The sequence below is a fragment of the Salvelinus fontinalis genome, chromosome 14 (assembly GCF_029448725.1).
Source record: "Salvelinus fontinalis isolate EN_2023a chromosome 14, ASM2944872v1, whole genome shotgun sequence".
In the NCBI taxonomy this organism is placed as follows: domain Eukaryota; kingdom Metazoa; phylum Chordata; class Actinopteri; order Salmoniformes; family Salmonidae; genus Salvelinus; species Salvelinus fontinalis.
In genome coordinates this window covers 43,149,668-43,173,244 of record NC_074678.1, presented here as the reverse complement: position 1 = coordinate 43,173,244, position 23,577 = coordinate 43,149,668, and the positions used below count along the sequence as shown (strand labels likewise).

Sequence of the window (23,577 nt, the reverse complement as noted above, 5' to 3'; positions counted from 1 at the left end):
TACAAACTACCAAAAATATTTAACAAAATCAACCTAAAAATATAAATGAATCTAATCATATTCTGCCAAATTGGGAGTTTTAGCTGCCTGGCGAAAGATACTGTACATTGGATGTTGACTACAAAATTGCTCTTGAAAACACACTTTGTTCTTGCCTTGTCTATTGGGACACACACAGCCATTGTCAGAATTTCACATGAAACAGATGATCTACTCTATTCATGTTCCTTCCATCTACCATTATGAGGTCCCACAAGCTAGTCTGAAACAAAAATATGCAAAATGTTTTGATTTATTTAACAAATATGATAAAAACCGGGGTACGTGAATGACTGATTATGGATCCTTTCACGATGCCAAGGGTAAATGTTACAGAAAAGTATGAGAACTGCCATTAGTGAGTGGTTTCCTATTTAATAGAGCGCATAATACTGAATAAAAATGACAGATACTCCTTTTCAGTCAATGTTAAAGTGATATCTTCAAGGAGACAGAGGTTACAAAAAAGCCATTGAAAATGCTACAGACTGCAAAGACACACAAGGTCTTGAGATTTTTTTACAAATATAATACATAATGCATGTGTTTCACTGTGTTGACTACACTTGTTTGCTGAATATGCCCTTGTAGAAAACATAACACTTACATTCAATACAGGAGCATTTGAGTCCAGTCTATGCAGTGGTTTGGAATGCAGACAGGTCATTTAAAAGACACATGAGAGAAAGTATAGTTGGGGTCTTTTGAACCCTTGTTGCCCTTTAAAATGACATTGCAACAATATGATACAAACTTGTGGCACTGACTACAATAATACAACTCATCACATGAACATCCACAGCACCAAAATAAGACATTTTGAAATAATAAGTACAGTACAAAAGCAGTAACACAAAAACATGTAAATGTCATTACCCACAGAGCCCAAAAAACAACAATTAACTTGCCAAGCTTATTTATTTTTTAATAAAAAATAAAAAAAAGACAAGTTATTCTGTTTCACTCGACAAATGAAAAGAAAATGCATGACTTTGGCTCCGTCATCACACAACAGCAGCAGCAGATGACCTCTCCTATTGCATTTTGTTTTATATGGTCTGCAGTGCATCGACAAGTCTGGAGTGGCATATCCTTATTCTTGGCTGCACAACACAGTGTACTCAGGTTGATGTGTTAGAGCAGTGGATTCCGCTTACATGCAGGCTGATTGCTGGGTTCAACTACACTTAATCTACTCGATAGGCTCTTAGGGTATATACACATAGGATCTAGTCAATGGACCAAATCCCAAAAAAGAGTGACCTCATTAGCTTGCCGTTTGATTCATATTTCCAATGTATTTACTAAATAAATCTAATCAGCTGCTATCTAATGAACATCTTTATCACTATACCGGAGGTAGGCATAGGGTAGAGTGGCAGGAAATACAGCCCCTATAGATTCATTACACATTTAACTACACTATACATTAAAAGCTTCCTCTTTTTTTATGAAATGGTGTCTGCGTCTCACTTGAAAGAAAACCTTGTGTGTGAGTGGGTCAAGTATCTGTAGGTGTAGCCTATCAGCACTCTCATCATCCCTCACCTCTACCCTCTCCCTCTTTTCTCTCCATTAGCCACTCAGTGGGATGTCCTAGTGGGTGCCAGTGTGTCTTGCCTCCTGCCCACTCAGCCTGCCAGAGAAGAGTCCAGAATTGGCAAACAAAAGCCCCCTCAGAATGTCACCGGGACGTGAATGGGCACTGAGTACTAACCCTCACCTAGTCTCAAACCTGAGGGTGATAAAAGGGGAATCACTAAAAGTCTAAGCCATTGGGGAATTGTTTTATGATGGTCATACCATGGATCATTGCATTTTAGGACCTTTAGATATAAAAAAATATATACTTTTTGGAGGGATAAAATATTAAATTTGGCCTTTACTACTAGAGCCCATAGAAACGCATCGAATAACATTCATAAATGGCAAAAAAAAATAAAAAAAAATAATAACGTTTTGAAGTGTCTGTCCTAAATCTAGGAGAAATGTAAACTCAGGAAATATTTGTTTTTTTTTGGACACATTTAACGCCTTTTTTTTATTGGCACAAAACTACCTCCATACTTCCATTAATTTGTATGAGTTACCTTCAGATGAGTCCTGTGACACTTGTGGGGGACGTAGATAAAACATATTAGTTTCTAGGCACTACAGACTTTTTCGTGAGAAGACAGATTTCAGGATGTCTTATTGGTCTGACAAACACCGCTGTAGTTCGGTCACCTTCCACCGCAGATGCGGAAGGCCAACATAGGCAGATGGGGTGGATAGAGATGCAGCACATGAAAAAAACATCTCTATGTTACTTAGATTGACGCTTAAAGGATTAATGGTCCACATTCATTATTAGCTACCCACTTCACATTAGTGGAGTGAGTGAGACACCTTGTACTATCTGTATTGCAAACCAGCCCAGCACGGGCTGGAGTGGGAGCGGCGTTTACAGTATTACAATACCAAAGTGGTTCTGGTTCCAAAACATTTGTTGTGACCCAGAAAGTTGTGTAGCAAATATCTTACTTCTCTCCAAAACCAAGTCTTGAGCCAAGACTTACAATGAGTTCACCACAACCCATCAGTTGGTCCAGGTCCACCATTTTGGAAAACACCTCACGAGGTCCCAACTCAGTCATCGGGTATGGGCGTATTACAGTTTCCATGGTAGATATACACCGGCCCGTCAGTGGTAGTAGAGCTGGAACACGCCCCCATATCCGTGCTCCCTCCACCAGGTGCACAGTTGGCGGTTCCAGCCGCAAGCCAGTGAATGGAACAACCCTGGTTGAAGAAGTCCTGGTCGCCCAGGTGGCCCCTAAAGTGGTACTGGTCAGCCAGCAGGGACACGTTTCTGGGCTCCAGGAGCTAGTTGTAGAGGACCTAGGTCCGCATGGCCCCCAGGTCCAGCAGCATCACGCCACTGTTGAAGCCTGGCAAGCCGTCCGGAGGAGGCTCACCCACACGGGACTGAGGGTTCTCTTTACGGTACTGCCAGAAGGTGTGTCTGAAGGGGACACAAAGGAAAGTTTAGAGAAATAACCATTGGTTGTTCAGTAAAGCAGGATGTTTAGAACAAGGTAGATAAAGCAATGTAGAGGTAGATCGAGAGGTAGTGTAGAGAATATGTATTTTCCTTGTTGTGTGGGAAACCGAGAGATGGCACTGATGGCAAATTGGGAGCAAAATGTTTGGCACAATTGCACCTGCACTAAGTCAATTAAAATATTAAAACTTATGGACCTCCGTCTCCACAAAGATATATGGTTTTGAGGGAGTAAAGTCTTGTTGACTGTTCCCCTTGTCCCCTGTGCCGGCTCTGGATTATTACCTCTGGAATCCATCTACTTTGGATTTACCTCGCTATTTGATTACCCTCACTGATTCTCCCTCTGCCCAATGAAGCTCGATCCCACCTCCCCCTCCTTGTTCGCTGGCTAGCTATAACTACTACATCCTCTCCCCTCTCTCAGATGGGGCCCAGCAATCAATCTGTAAGTCTCCACTCTCTCTTTGCTTTTGATCTGCTGGCAAGGGTTTTGTTTAAGTTTAGTTCTGTGGGTTCCTGCCGGTGCTGGCCAGTCTCGAGGCTGTGGCTTGGTGCTTATGCCGACCATGGTGGTTGGCTAGGGCCTAGGCTAGCTAGCGTGCTAAAATAACTAATGTTAGCTAGCTGGCTGGATAGCTTGCCGGGTTAGGATAACTAGAGAACATTCTTTGATAACTGGTTAGATGGCATTAAATAAAAGTTTAAATAAAATAAATGATGAGCACTATATACACAACAGTATGTGGACACCCCTTCAAATGAGTGGATTCGGCTATTTGAGCCAAACCCGTGGCTGACAGGTGAATAAAATTGAGCACAAAGCCATGCAATCTCCATAAACAAACATTGGCAGTAGAATGGCCTTATTGAAGAGCTCAGTAACTTTCATCGGATGCCACCTTTCCAACAAGTCAGTTTGTCAAATTTCTGCCCTGGTCAACTGTAAGTTAATGTTATTGTGAAGTGGAAACATCTTAAGCACGTAGCGCGTAAAAATTGCGTGTCCTCGGTTGCAAAAAATCCCTACAGGAGTTCCAAACATCCCCTGGAAGCAATGTCAGCACAATAACTGTTCGTCGAGAGCTTAAAGAAATGGGTTTCCATGGCCGAGCAGCCTCAAATTAGACTAAAATCACCATGCGCAACACCTAACATTGGCTGGAGGGGTGTAAACCTCGCTGCCATTGGACTCTACAGACCTCATCCTCACATACAACACCCATTCTGCCAGTCAAATTCTGTTAAAGGTCCCCAAAGCACACACATCCCTGTGTCGCTCGTCTTTTCAGTTTGCTGCAGCTAGCGACTAACAAGCTGTAACAATCACTCAAACTGGACAGTTTTATCTCAATCTCTTCATTCAAAGACTCAATCATGGACACTTACTGACAGTTGTGGCTGCTTCGCGTGATGTATTGTCTCTACCTTCTTGCCCTTTGTGCTGCTGTCTGTGCCCAATAATGTTTGTGCCATGCTTTGTGCTGCTACCATGCTGTGTTGTCATGTGTTGCTGCCTTAGGTCACTCTTTATGTAGTGTTGTCTCTCTTGTCGTGAATTGTGTTTTGTCCTATATTTTTTAATCCCAGCCCCCGTCCCCGCAGGAGGCCTTTTGCCCTTTGTGGTAGGCCGTCATTGTAAATAAGAATGTCCTTAACTGACTTGCCTAGTTAAATAAAGGTTAAATACAAATAAAATAAAAACGAGTTCTCTGGAGGGATGAATCATGCTTCCCCATCTGACCATCCAATGGCCGAATCTGGGTTTGGCGGATACCAGGAGAACGCTACCTGCCCCAATGCTTAGTGCCAACTGTAAAGTTAGGTGGAGGACAAATGGTCTGGGGCTGTTTTTCATGGTTCAGGCTAGACCCCTTAGTTCTAGTGAAGGGAAATCTTAACGCTACAGCATACAATGACATTCTATACGATTCTGTGCTTCCAACTTTGTGGCAACAGTTTGGGGAAGGCCCTTTCCTGTTTCAGCATGGCAATGCTGGACTCACCTGCTCCCGCCTTCTCCCATTTTGCTACTTACAAACAAAAACGTGACTGGCTCAGCTGTTCTGGGGAACTACGCTAAGCTTCAATGTAAAATAATGTGACCAGTGAAATGAAGAACGTGATCTGGTTTATATTATAACGTATTGCACAAGATGACTGCAGGGATTTACTTAAAAAGTAGCTACAAATATAACAATTGATAAAAAAACGTATATTTCCAAATACCCGGTATACGGTATACTGGCCAAGCCTACTTTTGATGCATATACTAATGCAAATCAATATGTTACATATAGTTACATCCCCCCCTTAAAGGCCCAGTGCAGTCAACATTGTTGTTCCTGTGGTTTATATCATATTGTACAACAGCTGATTAAACTAACACAGTAAAAGTTTTAAAAAGTGTTTTTTCAAGATAATTGCTTGTTGAAAATACAATCTACAGGACCTTCTACTGATGGCGCCATACTGTATGGCTGCCGTCTTGTGAGCTTTGCCATTTTGTGATTCTTTTGGTGTTTATCTTTAGTTTTTTGGCAGTAAATGTATCCGCTATAATTTCTTATGATCAACAATAACTTTTGAACATCAGATCGTCAGTTACGAACTTTAACTCATCTACCTTGGGCTCTGTGTAAATCCGACCCAATTTTCTGGCTACCCAAGAGAAAATGCTGCTGAAAAAGTGGTAGGAGAGGGGGAGTCTTGGCGAGAGTAAGGCAAAAGGGAAACCTGCCACCTCTTCCCTCCATTCTAGCGGCTTGATAATAAAGATGGATGACCTCCTATTGTGGATTTGCCATCAACGGGAATCTTATAACTTCACCATTCTCTGTTTTTCCGAAACATGGCTTTTGGACAAGATACCCCCCAATGGCTATCCAACTCGATGGCTTCTCCATTCACCCTGCGGACAGGAAATTGGATTCACGAAAATCGAGAGGGGGAGGGGTAGGCCTCTATCAACAGCAAATGGTGCACTGACTGTAGCATGGTGGAAGTCTCAACACATTGTTCACCCGTTTTGGAATACCTGATAGTCAAATGCCGACACTTATACCTACCGAGAGAGCTTTCAGCTGTTATTGTGACTGCTGTATATATTCCACCTAAGGACAAGAAAAACAACAAGCTGGCACTTAACGAACTGTACGAGGCTATGAACAAGCAGGAAACCATGCACCCAGAGGATGCTTTCCTTGTTGCCAGTGATTTTAATTCCGCGTCAAGACACGTAATGTCCAACTTCCGTCAACACGTCTCCTTTGCCACTAGGGGCGATAAAGACCTAGACCATTGTTACTATACCCACAAGCAAGCATAGAAGGCTTCAGAAAATCAGATCATGTCTCTATAGCTATGCTACAGGACTGCTTTGCTAGCGCTCACTGGAATATGCTCCGCTACTCCGCTGATAGCGTCGATGAGCTAACCACCTCTTTCACTGACTTCATTAGGAAATGCATCGGCGACATTGGCCCAAAGTAAAAGTTTGCTGCATCCCCAATCAAAAGCCCTGGATTAACAGAGTTTTTGGCGCTAAGCTAGAAGGACAGGGATACTGCACACAAGGCTATGGCTACGAACATGTACAAGAAGTCACAGGGGTGTGTCCTTGGTCCCCTTCTTTACGCCCTCTTCACCCACGACTGTGTGGCCATGCATGACTCCAACACCATCATCAAGTTCGCTGATGACAACGGTGGAAGGCCTGAATACCGGCGACGATGAGACAGCCTACAAGGTAGTCAGTGACCTGGCAGTGTGGTGCCAGGACACAAACCTCTCCCTCAACATCAGTAAAACAAGGGAGCTGATCGTGGACTACAGGAAACGGATGGGGCGAGCACACCCTCATCCACATCGCACCACTATATAGAGGGTGGTGCAGACAGCACAGCACATCACTGGGGCCAAACTCTCTGCCATCCAGGACCTCTACACAGACGGTGTGAAAGGATGGCCGGAAAATTGTTAAAGAATCCAGCCACCAAAGACAGACAGTTCTCTGCTCCCTCACGGCCAGTCTGACACCAACAGGCTCCTCAACAGCTTCTACCCCCAAGCCATAAGACTGCTAAATAGCTAACGAATTGGCTACACATACTATCTGCATTGACCCTTCCATTTTATTACTATTTTTGCACTGACTACAGATCTGGGTTTGAGCGGTGCACAATTGGCCCAGCGTCGTCCGAGTTAGGGGAGGGTTTGGCCGGCCGGGATGTCCTTGTTCCATCACGCTCTAGCGACTCCTGTGGTGGGCCGGGAGCATGCACGCTGACACGGTCGCCAGTTGGACGGTGTTTCCTCCAACACATTGGTGCGGCTGGCTTCCGGGTTAAGCGAGCAGCGTGTCAAGAAGCAGTGCGGTTTGGCAGGGTAGTGTTTCAGAGGACGCATGGCTCTCGACCTTCGCCTCTCGAGTCTGTAAGGGAGTTGCAGCCATGGGACAAGACTAACTATCAATTGGATATCATGAAATTGCGGATACAAACAGCTAGTTTCAAGTTTTCCCCTCCCCACCCAGACAGTCCTATCAAAGCTCTTATTTGAGAAAGTTTTTTGCTAAAAAGCCAATTTGGTCAATTTTAATTTAAAACTATTACAGTAAATTAGTTAAATTGTAACCCAGACGGGCCTCCCGGGTGGCGCAGTTAGCACTGCGATGCAGTGCCCTAGACCACTGTGTGGCTGGCTTCCGGGTTGGAGGCGCGCTGTGTTAAAGAAGCAGTGCGGCTTGGTTGGGTTGTGCCTCGGAGGACGCATGGCTTTCGACCTTCGTCTCTCCCAAGCCCGTACGGGAGTTGTAGCGATGAGACAAGATAGTAATTACTAGCGATTGGATACCACGAAAATTGGGGATAAAAGGGGATAAAATGTATTTAAAAAATAAATAAAAAATAAAATAAAAATTGTAACCCAGACATGATTTAATATTGAGACACAAAAATGGCTGCATTGGAACTTTAAGAACATTTTAACTAAATAAATACTTTGTCCTGACGATATGGACAGATGGATATGTTCCAGATAAGTATACCACCTACTGGCTGATTTTGCGATCTGGAGCGCAGGTAATTATTTTAAAAGCATTAAGAAACGTGATAGTTTGTTATTCCATATCCCCAGTGACAAGAACCTTGATGCAGCACAACAGGATTTCCTGATTTCACAGAAAGACCACTAATAAGTTAAATCATTATTTTACCCACTCATTGAATTTAGGCTATGACCAAATTGACAGGAGTTTCATGAGTTTCCTTTCTGGAGTGGATTATCCCTTTAACAGCCAGGTAAGGTGCCTAGTGCTGGCCTAGTTCAGGAGCTCTTTGATTTGAGCGTAGCCTTCTGGCTAACCCCAAGGAGCTCTGAACTGAAGGGTATTTTCTAGGAAAGGAGTAGCCTGCTTCCAACATGCGGTGCTCTGCTCTCCAAATCAAACAGAGGAATGTGAGGCCAGAAGCCTAGTAGTCTAACAGTGTGTTTGCTCAGCTGTGGTTACCCTCAGGGCCAGACTCCGACTCTCCACCATTGACACCACAGCACTCCCTAATGGTGACCGAGGGGCAGATGCAGTATGGATCGATTTAGGGGAGCTCAGGGTGGACTCAGGACAGAGTCATTTAGCCATCCCCACACTGCAGGCTTAGCCCTTTGCAGCGTGCGAGAGTAAATAACACATACCTGCCGAGGAGACCTGTCTCTCACAAGCAGCAGCTCATGCAGGAAATCCACAGAACGCTCTACAACCATTCAGAAGATGGTTTGCAAAAGCCCTGTCAAAACACAGGCAAGGTGAAAAACTCATCCTTCCCTCTCTTTGTCTCTCCATCTCAAAGAAGACTTTGTGGAATGAAGTTCATTGGAGCCTATTCTCAAGGATAGTGCAGTTAACTCAGTGTCTACAGTCAGAAAACAATGGCCTCCCAGTAGAGAAGCTCTGCCCGACTCTCCTTGACTGCTGTGGAGAGGCTCAGGCAGTGTCAAGGAAGACTTTTATCCACGTGCCTCCAATTCAGAGAAACTCCCTCCTCTACTTGAGGGCCTTTGGAGCTGAAAGCTGTCCAGAAAAACAACCAGGAGATCACAACCACATCTCAAAGTCCTCCTGGAATTAACTCCTGCTCTTTGAAGCCCCGGGAGGTACCTGCAATGTTACGCCTCCTGATTTTTATCTGTGTAACCTCCACTCAGGATTTTAGCTTGAAAAGCCACAAGGACAAGAATACTTAAAAGAAACAGGGAGAACTGAAAGTCTAACCAATTGTTTTGTCTCCACTACCTGATTTGGTGAACTGAGAGTTTCTGAGTTACAGTACTGCATCTCCATTCCATGGGTTGTCTTTAAAGTGCATCAGGTTAACTTGTGAGCTCTACCATGAAATAGTAATCACAGTAATACAATGACTGAAACCTTCTAAATCAAAGGATCAAAGTTTTGATGCTTGAGAGAAAGAGGACGATGGATTTGCAGGGCCACCAGCTTTGCCTGGCGAAAGTTAAAATACATATTGACCTTCACTATGAGATGAGGATCTAAAAGCGGAAAACGAAAGGCGAACCATCACAATTACCAGCCAAATCATTCTACTGGCGTCAACCTCCCAACGCAGTGTTTGTCCCTTTTTAAAATGCTTCTTGTAATCATTTATCTTATTGGCATCATGTGTCAACAAAACAAGGAAAAGCGTAGGTGTTTTGGTGAAAATGTTCTGGCCTGATGGTTTTCACGTCTTATTTATGAGAAGGCACTTCTGCCTCAATCCAGATCTTGGAAACCATCCTTCTTTCCTAAGTCTAGTTAGGCAGAGTGCTACGTGCACTCAGCCACATATTTGGGCCCTCTGCAAGCGACTAGAGCAACATTGACACAGCCTTTCACATGGCTGTTTTGAGACCAGGCTTTACGTTGAATAGGAAGCCATCTTCCAGACGGAGGATAAACGGCACTAAGACTGCAGTGGAGGAAAACACTGGCCTATACCGACTGCTGAGTCAAGGTGAGGAGTGAGCTACGATGGGGGAGGTACACTCCCCTACATATGTATTCGGACAGTGATGCTAACATTTTTAATTTGGCTCTACTCCAGCATTTTGGATTTGAGATCAAATGTTTTATGAGGCGACAGTACAGAACGTAAACTTTTAATTTTAAGATATTTTCATACACCTGTTTGACCGTTTAGAAATGAAAGCACTTTATATATCTAGTCCCCCCCATTTGAAGATGTTATAAGTATTTGGACAAATTTCACTTTGTGTATTAAAGTAGTCCAAAATGTTGTATTTGGTCTTATTCCTTGCACACAATGACTACATCAAGCTTGTGACTCTACAAACTTGTTGGCTGCATTTACAGCTTGTTTTGGTTGTGTTTCGGATAATGTTTTGTCCAATAGGAAGTGAATGGTGAATAATGCATTGTGTCATTTTGGAGTCACTTTTATTGTAAGTAAGAATAGATCATGTTTGAACACTTTGACAAGAATGTGAACACAACCATGATTATGGATAATAATAAATGAATCGTGAATGATGAGCGAGGAAGTTTGAGGGACAAAGATCACACCCCCCAAAAATGCTCATCTCCTCCAGTCTTTGTAATGTTGAGAGGTAGCATGCTTTGTTGAAGCCTCACTCATCATTATTCATGATTTTGCTTAATCATGGAATTATCAGGGTTGACTTTAAGTGTTCAAAAACATCTTATCTACTCAAAGAAAATTACTCCAGCATCATTCACTTCCTATTGCGCAAAACAGTTTGCAGAGTTACAAGCTTGGATGTAGTCATTGCGTGCTAGGAATATGGGACCAAATACTAAACTTGACTACTTTTGTACACTAAGTGGTATTTGTCCAAATACTTGACATCTTCAAATGGGGGGACTAGATCTTTATTTCTAAACGGTAAATCAGGTATGTATACAACATCTAACAAAAGGTGACAAAAAGGAGACATTTGATCTCAAATCCAAACTGCTGGAGTATAGAGCCAAATAAAAAATGTTTTGCGTCAGTGTCCAAATAGATACGTAGGGGCGTGTACAGCATGGGGTTAGGGTTGGATAAAATTCTATCTTGGTGGCTGACTCAAAATGTCCACAAGGTAACATGCATAAACACAAACCCACAAGTATGCAGTACACGCACTTCTGTCCACTTAAGTCATTCCAATCCTCTGATGACAAGAGGGAAATTGCAATGTGAAAATGACTCATTTTAAAGTCCTCGTGTTCAAGGACATTAACATCACAGTGACATACAGTACCAGTCAAAGGTTTGGACACACCTACTCAAAAGGTTTTTCTTCATTTTTTACTATTTTCTACATTGTTGAATAATAGTGAAGACATAAAAACTATGGAATAACACATATGGAATCATGTAGTAAACAAATCAAAATATGTTTTATATTTGATATTCTTCAAAGTAGCCACCCTTGCCTTGAAAGCTTTGCACACTCTTGGCATTCTCCCAACCAGCTTCATTAGGTAGTCACCTGGAATGTATTTCAATTAACAGGTGTGCCTTGTTAAAAGTTAATTTGTGGAATTTCTTTCCTTTTTAATGCGTTTGAGCCAATCAGTTGTGTTGTGACAAGGTAGGGTAGGTATACAGAAGATAGCTCTATTTGGTAAAAGAACAAGTCCATATCATAGCAAGAACTGCTCAAATAAGCAAAGAGAAATGACAGTCCATCATTCATTTCTTAAAGTAAGTTCAGTCAATCTGGAAAATGTCAAGAACTTTGAAAGTCGCAAAAACCATCAAGCGCTATGATGAAACTGGTTCTCATGAGGACCGCCACAGGAAATAAAGACCCAGAGTCAGCTCTGCTGCAGAGGATAAGTTCCTTAGAGTTACCAGCCTCAGATTGCAGCCCAAATAAATGCTACAAAGTTCAAGTACCAGACACATCAACAGTCGAATTGCTGCAACGAAACCACTAAAGGACACCAATAATAAGAAAAGACTTGCTTGGGCCAAGAAACACGAGCAATGGACATTAGACCAGTGAAAATCTGTCCTTTGGTCTGATGAGTCCAAATTTGAGATATTTGGTTCCAACTGCTGTGTCTTTGTGAGACGCAGAGTAGGTGAACGGATGATTTTCGCATGTGTGGTTCCCACCATGAAGCATGGAGGAGGTGGTGTGATGTGGGGGTGCGATACACCATCCCATCTGGTTTGCACTTAGTGGGACAATTATTTGTTTTTCAACAGGACAATGACCCAACACACCTCCAGGCTGTGTAAGGGCTATTTGAGCAAGAAGGAGAGTGATGGAGTGCTGCATCAGATGACCTGGCCGCCGCAATCACCTAACCTCAACCCAATTGAGATGGTTTGGGATGAGATGGACTGCAGAGTGAAGGAAAAGCAGCCAATAAATGCTCATCATACAGTGAGGGAAAAAAGTATTTGATCCCCTGCTGATTTTGTACGTTTGCCCACTGACAAAGAAATGATCAGTCTATAATTTTAATGGTAGGTTTATTTGAACAGTGAGAGACAGAATAACAAAAAAATCCTGAAAAACACATGTCAAAAATGTTATAAATTGATTTGCATTTTAATGAGGGAAATAAGTATTTGATCCCCTCTCAATCAGAAATATTTCTGGCTCCCAGGTGTCTTTTATACAGGTAACGAGCTGGGATTAGGAGCACACTCTTAAAGGGAGTGCTCCTAATCTCAGCTTGTTACCTGTATAAAAGACACCTGTCCACAGAAGCAATCAATCAGATTCCAAACTCTCCACTATGGCCAAGACCAAAGAGCTCTCCAAGGAAGTCAGGGACAGGATTGTAGACCTACACAAGGCTGGCATGGGCTACAAGACCATCGCCAAGCAGCTTGGTGAGAAGGTGATAACAGTTGGTGCGATTATTCGCAAATGGAAGAAACACAAAAGAACTGTCAATCTCCCTTGGCCTGGGGCTCCATGCAAGATCTCACCTCGTGGAGTTGCAATGATCATGAGAACGGTGAGGAATCTGCCCAGAACTACACAGGAGGATCTTGTCAATGATCTCAAGGCAGCTGGGACCATAGTCACCAAGAAAACAATTGGTAACACACTACGCCGTGAAGGACTGAAATCCTGCAGCGCCCGCAAGGTCCCCCTGCTCAAGAAAGCACATATACATACCCGTCTGAAGTTTGCCAATGAACAACTGAATGATTCAGAGGACAACTGGGTGAACGTGTTGTGGTCAGATGAGACCAAAATGGAGCTCTTTGGCATCAACTCAACTCGCCGTGTTTGGAGGAGGAGGAATGCTGCCTATGACTCCAAGAACACCATCCCCACCGTCAAACATGGAGGTGGAAACAGTATGCTTTGGGGGTGTTTTTCTGCTAAGGGGACAGGACAACTTCACCGCATCAAAGGGACGATGGACGGGGCCATGTACCGTCAAATCTTGGGTGAGAACCTCCTTCCCTCAGCCAGGGCATTGAAAATGGGTCGTGGATGGTTATTGCAGCATGACAATGACCCAAAACACACGGCCAAGGCAACAAAGGAGTGGCTCAAGAAGAAGCACATTAAGGTCCTGGAGTGGCCTAGCCAGTCTCCAGACCTTAATCCCATTGAAAATCTGTGGAGGGAGCTGAAGGTTCGAGTTGCCAAACGTCAGCCTTGAAACCGTAATGACTTGGAGAAGATCTGCAAAGAGGAGTGGGACAAAATCCCTCCTGAGATGTGTGCAAACCTGGTGGCCAACTACAAGAAACGTCTGACCTCTGATTGCCAACAAGGGTTTTGCCACCAAGGACTAAGTCATGTTTTGCAGAGGGGTCAAATAATTATTTCCCTCATTAAACCGCTAATCAATTTATAACATTTTTGACATGCGTTTTTCTGGATTTTGTTGTTATTCTGTCTCTCACTGTTCAAATAAACCTACCATTAAAATTATAGACTGATAATGTCTTTGTCAGTGGGCAAACGTACAAAATCAGCAGGGGATCAAATACTTTTTTCCCTCACTGTATGTGGGAACTCCTTCAAGACTGTTGGAAAAGCATTCCAGGTGAAGCTAGTTGAGAGAATGCCAAGAATGTACAACACTGTCATTAAGGCAAAGGGTGGTTACTTTGAAGAATCTCAAATAGAAAATATATTATGCTTACACTTTTTTGGTTCCATTTGTGTTATTTCCTAGTTGTGATGTCCTCACTATTATTCTACAATGTAGAAAATCGTCAAAATAAAGAAAAACCCTTGAATGAATAAGTGTGTCCAAACTTTTGACTGGTACTGTAGACAAAAGTCGAGTTAACATGTTCCCTTATAGGAATGGAATACACACACACAAAAAAAACTGTTCAGGCCCATCCATCTACATCAATCGAGCGAAATGTGCATGAAACTATTTCCAATAAACGCTTTACAGAAGAGCCCAGAAGGAACTGTTCAAAAGGGGGCAGCATGGTTAATGTGCCAAGACACGCATTACAATTACAAGTGTACCAGAACATTTCACCACTCACTTCTCCATGTCAAATAGTTATCTGCTGTTTTTCAGCCCAAAATCTAAAAGCAACAGATAAACCAGGATTCAACATTTGATCAAAATGAACTCAATACATGTAGATGAAGGGGTATAGGCAACGAATATGTAACCAATTCACATGAGGCCAAAAGGGTCTGGGTGTTGGACTTAATGGCTGAATTGTCATTCTTTGCCTTTGAGACCATAGTACTCTACTTGGTACATGAAGTAGGTCAAGATTCAGAACAGTCCACTGTCGGCGCTCTCATCTGCTGTTTCTTTGTTAGTTCACAGGAAGACACCAGGCTGTGGCGTGAAGCCTCTCAAAAACAGTAGCATGACAGAACGTCAGGGCTGATCTGTAACACTCATTCAAATCTTGCCTCCACATTTTTCAGAGCATGGAACAACCAGATCTCACAGAGCAGATTAAACATGAGTCGGCGATGGGGAATAATATTTTTACAGAGATAAAAAACAAAATGCTTGTTCTCTGCATTGCATTGCTATTTGGCAGATTTTGCTATTCCTGCAAAGAGTGTTTCAATAAGGAGAAAGAAATTGGGTTATAACAAGAACAGAGTTGGAAATTGGCAGGTGAAAACGTCCACACCTTTAATAAAACATTCACGCTATATTCCCGACCAATTATCCTTTGACAACGTGAAGCACGAAAACAGAACCCCCCCCCCAAAAAAAAGTCATATTTTGATTCATCCAGATAAAGGCCAAAGGGGTATGTAATAAGAAACTACTTGGCTGGTGGAAACATCAGCCTACACTTCATACGCATTCACATTAAATTATGTACCAACCCCCTCAGAAGGAAATTACACCTTGGTACAAAAATAACCCCTCGACCACAAACACAGCATGAGTCTATATCATCAAATCACATAGGCCTACAGTATGTGTATTCTCTGAAACAACTAGAATTACAGGTAGGTAGGTCTTATTTCTCTGACAGATGGCTCTTTGGCAGTGCAGTGAGGAAAACAGTATTAAGACCAATCAGAAGCTAATGATTATAGCACTCACGATGACCTTGGTAGTTAACTGGATGCTGTGTAGTCATTCTATGTGTCAAGAACATTTTCAGGAAATGACACGAGAGAAGAATGCTGTTCATTGACTACAGCTCAGCATTCAACACCACAGTACCGTCCAAGCTCTTCATTAAGCTTGAAGCCCTGGGTCTCGACCCCGCCCTGTTTAATTGGGTCCTGGACATTGACGGGACGCTCCCTGGTGGTGAAGGTAGGAAACAACACCTCCACTTCACTGATCCTCAACACTAGTGCCCCGCAAGGGTGCATGCTCAGCCCCCTCCTGTACTCACTGTTCACCCATGACTGCGTGGCCATGCACGCCTCCAACTCAATCATCAATTTTGCAGACGACACAACAGTAGTGGGCTTGATTACTAACAACAAGACAGCCTACAGGGAGGAGGTGAGGGCACTCGGAGTGTGGTGTCAGGAAAACAACCTCTCACTCAACGTCAAAACAAAAGAGATGGTTGTGGACTTCAGGAAACAGCAGAGGGAGCACCCCCCTATCCACATCAACGGGACAGTAGTGGAGAAGGTGGAATGTTTTAAGTTCCTCGGCATACACATCACAGACAAACTGAAATGGTCCACCCACACAGACAGTGTGGTGAAGAAGACACAACAGTGCCTCTAACTCAGGAGGCTGAAGAAATGTAGCTTGTCACCTAAAACCCTGACAAACTTTTACAGATGCACAATTGAGAGCATCCTGTCGGCTGTATCACCGCTTGGTACGGCAACTGCACAGCCCTCAAAAACAAGGCTCTCCAGAAGGTGGTGTGGTCTACAGAACGCATCACCGGGGGCAAACTACCTGCCCACCAGGACACCTACAGCACCCAATGTCACAGGAATGCCAAAAAGATCCTCAAGGACAACAACCACCCGAGCCACTGCCTTTCATCGCACTACCATCCAGAAGGTGAGGTCAGTACAGGTGCATCAAAGCTGGGACCGAGAGATAGAAGCTGTTTTTCAATCTCAAGGCCATCAGACTGTTAAACAGCAATCACTAACTCAGAGGCTGCTGCCTACATACAGACTCGAAATCATTGTCCACTTTAATAAATGGATCACTAGTCACTTTAAATAATGCCACTTTAATAATGTTTACATATCTTACAGTATATACATATGAGATGAGTAACGTATCTTATACCATCTATTTCATCTTGTCTATGCCGCTCAGCCATCGCTCATCCATATGCGCATATTCTTATTCCACCCCTTTAGATTGGTGTGTATTAGGTAGTTGTTGTGGAATTGTTAGATTACTCGTTAGATATTACTGCACTGTCGGAACTGAAAGCACAAGCATTTCGCTACACTCGCATTAACATCTTCTAATCATGTGTATGTGACCAATAAATTTTGATTTGATAAATGGCCCAGAATTGGGCTCAATCAGTATTACTTTCTAATAGGCTTTTACAAGGATGTCTTCTTATTCCAGATCTCCCCTGTCAAACTATGGTTGTTTTTACAGAGCAGCCAAATTCTGATCTTTTTTTTTCACTAATTGGTCTTTTGACCTATCAGATCAGCTCTGAAAAAACCTGATGTGAAGAGATCCGATGTGATTGGTCAAAAGACCAATTTGTGGAACAAATATCAAAATTGGGCTGTCTGTGTAAACACAGCTTAAGTTGACTATGGAGGTGTGGAAGTAAACCAGATCGTATAGTTTATGGCTTATAGTTATTGTCTCTGGTACACAATGGTCTGGCTGTACATCCAGGTGTTACGTAAGCAGGGCTACTGGGCTTTAAAATATTAAGGATGAGACAGGAAGAACATGTTTTCCAGTAATTAACTTTTCATTGGAGGGACGTGTTGTGAATGAGGACGAGGAGGGCTGGGCACTCCTGCATAACGTGTTTTCTGTTAGCAACAAACAAGATGAGGCGCAGAGAGCCTTCTTAGCCCTCTCACTCATTCGGAGATCACCTGAGGTGGTTACACAAACAAACCAGTATTCATTCACAAACCCCTTTGCCTGCATGCACACAAACTATTTATATTTTTGCATGAACATAGAAGGTGTACAACAGCAGAAACGAACTGTATGAGTATGATGCTAATATTCCTAGTGTATCTGTAATACTGGAAAACATTCCACAATCACATCATTAACGTTTGCTGCCTACTGTCGTTACTAAGCATTTAAGGGCTGGCGGCAGTTAAATCCTACAAAATAGTTGATATTCAACAAGACAAATTGCTTTTGGGATTAAGCAGATTTATTACAATTAAATTCAAGACCGTTTTTTGGGCTAAAAAAACTTGGGCCTTTGTCTGACAAACAAAATACACTGTGCTGTAAATACATTTGATTTTCCCCCCCAAAAAGCTGTCACCCATTTTCTAGTCCCCTTTTCTTCCCACAACTTTAGCTGACTTGTTTTACTGATTCTACTTCAGCCTGTTGAGTTATGCTGCCACCACGACTTGGACAAACACATCATCGCTGCCTGGGAACACACAAATTGGATTGGAAAAATACTGGGTCTTGACGTAGGTCCTCGTGGGATACGGTAAACCCTAGAGAGGCCAGTACAACTGTGTGCGGTAAGTTATGTGGCCACTTGTCTGTTTGTGTACATCCAGGAACAGAGAACATTAAGGGGGGGGGGAGGGGTTCACCCAATGAGTGGCAACAGTGGCAGGTCTACGGTGGGAGCAGAGACAGGGATCTGTTTGGAGAAACTGGAGCCCTCTGCGACCTGCCAAGAATGCTGGGGTTCCCCTGAAATATAAACCCTCCCTCTGCTCTGGCCCAGGCAGACAGCATCTCTACTGGAAAAACACTGCATAGAGACACAGCGTCCGGACGATAACCTCTCTATGTGAACACTAGTGTAACCCGAAAAGAGGACCAGAGAGGCGAGCACAGGATAGACAGGGCTGGTGTCTTCACTTCCATGGGGGACAGACAAGGGGACATATACATGAGAGACAAGGGGACATGAGTGACACAAAAAAACACTTTATACACTATATACAAAAAATCCACCAGAACCGATGTCTTTCCAGATGTCTTCAACACCAGACTACTTGAGTACACAGAGTGACCAGATACAGTTTGGCATGAACTGCCATACAAAGCCTATACAAGTTGTGTTTATTTCACTGGAGACTTGCAGAATCCATTTCTTTTTTGCTGGGGAAGGCGGTTTAGTGACTCAGGAGTGAAAAGTGCTCTGTAGTGTAAAATGGTACTTAAACCAGCCAATTTACATTCATGCAAATGTATGGGTAATGGGTTTCTGCTAAGAGTAAAATAATGAGCAGTAAACAAAAAACATTAATCTAGTCTACACAACCTTCTGGAGAGTGAATATTGAGGAAAAAAATATTTTCTTTAAAGCGTGTGCAAGATTGATGATATGCAAGTCCAGCTAAATTGGATCCTTTCTCAGTCTTCCTCTTTTCAAAGTCTTGCTGAGATGAATTTGCTCCGGATGTGGTAAAAAGTAGCAACATTTCCTGCTCTAGACAGACTCCCCTCTGACAATTGGGTGAATATGAGCAGATAGATCCTGTGCACTTCAACTACATAGAATGTTCTATGAAAAGGGATGTATGTAATAGGTACAGCGGACACTTCCCCATCCATCTCCATAGCATTTGTACTCAAAAAAGGTGGGACCTCTACTCAAAAGTGAGAGAGGGGTTAAACAGCAAAACAGGCCCAAGTCTAAAATGCTAGAGATGCAAACACTCAAACTCACTCCATCTTCATTTCATTTACACTTGCAGACACACAGACTCGCTCACACACATTCACACTCCCTCTAAAATCCTAGACTTGTTTGTTTACAGCAGTAAGCAGCTGCTCCACAACCCCTTCCTGTGAGCATGGCCCATACACACACACCTCCCTCCGGCCGTGACGTCCTGTTTTGATGCAGGACCCGGGTGGAAAAGAGCGCTGCAGTCTAAACGGACCAGTGGTGTTTCTGTTAGTGGCTGTTAATGGGATGTCACAATCAGGCCAAGAACAAAGGCTGGGGATGGCTGAGCCCGGAGCCCAGGCTCACTCCCACATAGCTCTGGAGCAGGTCCAATACCATGTTGCCTTTTCTTACACCCTTTACCTATCTGACCACTGATCAGCTTGGCAGTAAAGTAGAACAAATATTCTTCTGAAAATAGCATGAACATCTATGATAAGTCTCTTGATACAACAATATTGCATCACATCTCTTAAGGAGCACAGCTCACGTGTAAGCATGGCTCTCTTCTCAGAGAATGGAGGGTGATTATTCCTCCTATACTAAAGCGTTCACTCCGTTTAGTCTCCCCCTATAGTACAGTATACAGTGCTTCAGAAAGTATTCATACACCCTAGACTTTTTCCACATTTTGTTGTGTTACAGCCTGAATTCAAAATCAATTAAATCCATGTTTTTCTTCTCACCCATCTACACACAATACCCCATGATGACAAAGTGAAAACATGTTTTTAGAAATGTGCTCAAAATGTATTGAAAACAGAAATCTAACTTACAAAAGTATTCTCACCCCTTTGCTATGACACTCCAAATTGAGCTCGGGTGCATCCAGTTTCCCTTGATCACCCTTGATGTCACAACTTGATTGGCCAGGGAAATCCTTGATGAGAACCTGCTTCAGAGTGCAAATGACAGACTGGGGGCGAAGATTTATGTTCCAACAGGACAATGATCCCAAGCATACAGCCAAAGCGACGCTGGAATGGCTTCAGAACAAGAATGTGAAAGTCGAGCGGCCCCAGCCAAAGTCCAGACTTCAAATCACATTGAAAATCTGTGGATAGACAGGATGATTGCCGTTCACCACCGCTTCCCATCTAACTTAACAAAGCGTGAGAAAATCTGCAAGGAAAGATGGGTGAAAAAAAATCACCAAATCCAGATGTGCAAAGTTGATACAAACATACCCAAGATGACTCAAAGCTGTAAACGCCACCAAAAGGTGCTTCTACAAAGTATTGACTCAGGGGTGTGAATACTTATGTAAATTAGATATTTCTTCATTTAAATTGTCAATACATTACGCAAACATTTCTAAAAACCTGTTCTCACTTTGTCATTATGGGGTATTGCGTATAGATGTGGAATAAGTCAAGGGGTATGAATACTTTCTGAAGGCACTGTATATACTATACACAGCATTAGGTACGGTTGAGCCTCTCCCTAATCTGTATTATGTTATCATAGGGTGGCGCACAATTGGCCCATCGTCGTCCGGGTTAGGGGAGGGTTTGGCCGGGATAGGCCATCATTGTAAAATAAGAATTTGTTCTTAACTGAGTTGCTTAGTTAAATAAAGGTTAAATAAAATTAATAAATTGTGTGCCTTCCTCTAGCCCAAGCCACAGATGGTGGGAGAGAAGGGGGAATGTGTGTGGTGGGGAATGGGATCACATATTAGATCATCTCATTGGATGAACTTCACAGCACTGTGATCTGGGAGTCTGCTTTTCCTTAGGCAACATCCATCCATGCTTATATCAGTTTGTCCCACACATGCAAGCAAAAATGTTGACACTATACTCCAAAGAATTTCTCAAGTCTTACTTCACTCACATAACAGTAAATGAAAATGGGGCCTTATATAGTGAACACTTACTGACTCAACATACACTGACTGAAGTATTATGTTTACAGCTATTTACGGGATGTGCCGGTACGCACATTGCTGCAGCGTGACATCTGTTTTGGATGGGGTAAAACAATGGGCTGAGTACTGTGTATATTCCCTCTCCGGATAGGATGGCTGGAGGGAGGGAACAGGAGAAAACAAAACCATGAGTTCAGACTATTAGCTGTCTCTAGTACCACTTAGAGCAGTGTTTACCAACCCTGGTCCTCGGGTACCTCCAACAGTACACGTTTTTATTGTAACCCTGGACAAGCACACCTGATTCAACTTGTCAACAAATCATCAATCCCTCAATGAGCTGAGTGAGGTGTATCCAGGGCTACAACAATGTGTATTGTTGGGGGTATTCGAGGACCAGGGTTGGGAAACACTGACCTAGACGAGGTGGTGTCTATAGCATGTTTAAGGTATAGTGCCATCAGACAAAAAAATCCAAAGTTTAATCCATTTTAAATTCAGGCTGTAACAACAAAATGTGGAAAAAGCCAAGGTCACTGTAGGTGGGTGATGCTGGCTGATTTACACCGGTGAACACAGTTAACAGGTTTACTCAAGTCAAGTGTGACTAAGCAACATGAGGCGAGTCTGAATCAGTCGTTATGAGAGAAGTATTCTGGCTAAATTGGAGCTAGTCCAGTAAAAATGCTCGCAAATTGTTTGATTTGGTATAGAAGCTTGAAAATTGGCACCCTTGTATAATTTTTATGCTGAACAAAACCTGATATAGCACCATTTCAGCAAAGCCCAGGGGTCGACATGTAGCGTCCCCTACAGGTCAATGGTGTAAAAACAATTACTGTAATGACGTTTTGGGTAATGGCCTCCCGTGTTGGGTCCACAGGCACCAAAATAGCTTAAAATGTTTGCATTGGTTTGGGGAACACATTCAATCAACAGCAAAAACCTTATGGCCTGTGTTTTGTCCTAACAATGCCATCAGAAATCATAGTAAAATGTTGATGTTTTTGCTTTCAAACATCAAGATATTAATGTTCTAGACACGTTTCATGGGAACGTTGCAAGAACATTCATGTGTCCAGTTCTGTAGGTTAGGAGAATATTCCATCAACGTTACACTAAACATAGTTATAATGTTTTAAACACGTTTAAATGGCAAAGTGGGTGGGCGTATAGCCTGCCTGTTCTGCCCGGGGGTATAGTCGGACGGGGCTAAAGTGTCTCCCGACCCCTGCTGTCTCAGCCTCCAGTCATTACGCTGCAATAGTTTGTGTCGGGGGGGTGATAGGGTCAGTCTGTTATATCTGGAGTATTTCTCCTGTCTTATCTGTTGTCTTTTGTGAATTTAAGTATGCTCCCTCTAATATATTCTCTCTGAGGACCTGAGCCCTAGGACCATGCCTCATGACTACCTGGCCTGATGACTCCTTGCTGTCCCCAGTCCACCTGGTCGTGCTGCTGCTCCAGTTTCAACTGTTCTGCCTGCGGCTATGGAACCCTGACCTATTCACCAGACATGCTACCTTGTCCTGGACCTGCTGTTTTTGACTCTCTCTCTCTACCGCACCTGCTGTCTAACTGAATGATTGGCTATGAAAAGCCAACTGACATTTACTCCTGAGGCACTGACCTGTTGCACCCTCTACAACCACTGTGATTATTATTATTTGACCCTGCTGGTCATCTATGAACGTTTGAACATCTTGGCTATGTACTATTATAATCTCCACCTGGCATAGCCAGAAGAGGACTGGCCACCCCTCAGAGCCTGGTTTCTTCTTAGGTTCCTCCTTTTCTAGGGAGTTTTTCCTAGCCACCGTGCTTCTACATCTGCATTGCTTGCTGTTTGGGGTTTTAGGCTGGGTTTCTGTACAGCACTTTGTGACATCGGCTGATGTAAAATGGTATTTATAAATAGATTTGATTGATTGATTGATTATGGGAACGTTGCAATAGTATTTCTGTGCATCAGTTGTCAGGATGTCTTCTGATGGTCCCAAAGAAACTCCCCCAAAAATGTAAAATATCATTACACATCACGCATTGTTACTGTTGCTAAGCCAATCGAGGTCCTGATTGGTGAATCACTGATCCATTCATAGCTCTGTCTGTTGGCAAGGTTATGGATACTCTCAAACATACACAGTGCTTTTAACATACATGATTACATTGTGCATTGTCATAATCAGTAGACTTCTATGTTTTCTGAAGTCTACTGATTACAATGATATAGAATATGATATTATTTCCCCGTGTCACTTTTAAGAAATGTGATAGGAAACCGACCCTGTACACGTCACTCTATGCAAAATCCCATTGGAATTGTCATG

The 23,577-nt window shown here is 43.0% G+C and overlaps 1 pseudogene; it reads right to left on the bottom strand.

Annotated features, from left to right (window-relative positions):
* Positions 1 to 274: 274 nt before the first annotated feature.
* The window catches only part of LOC129810912 (xyloside xylosyltransferase 1-like), a 54,191-nt pseudogene continuing 30,888 nt past the window's right edge, over positions 275 to 23,577 (bottom strand).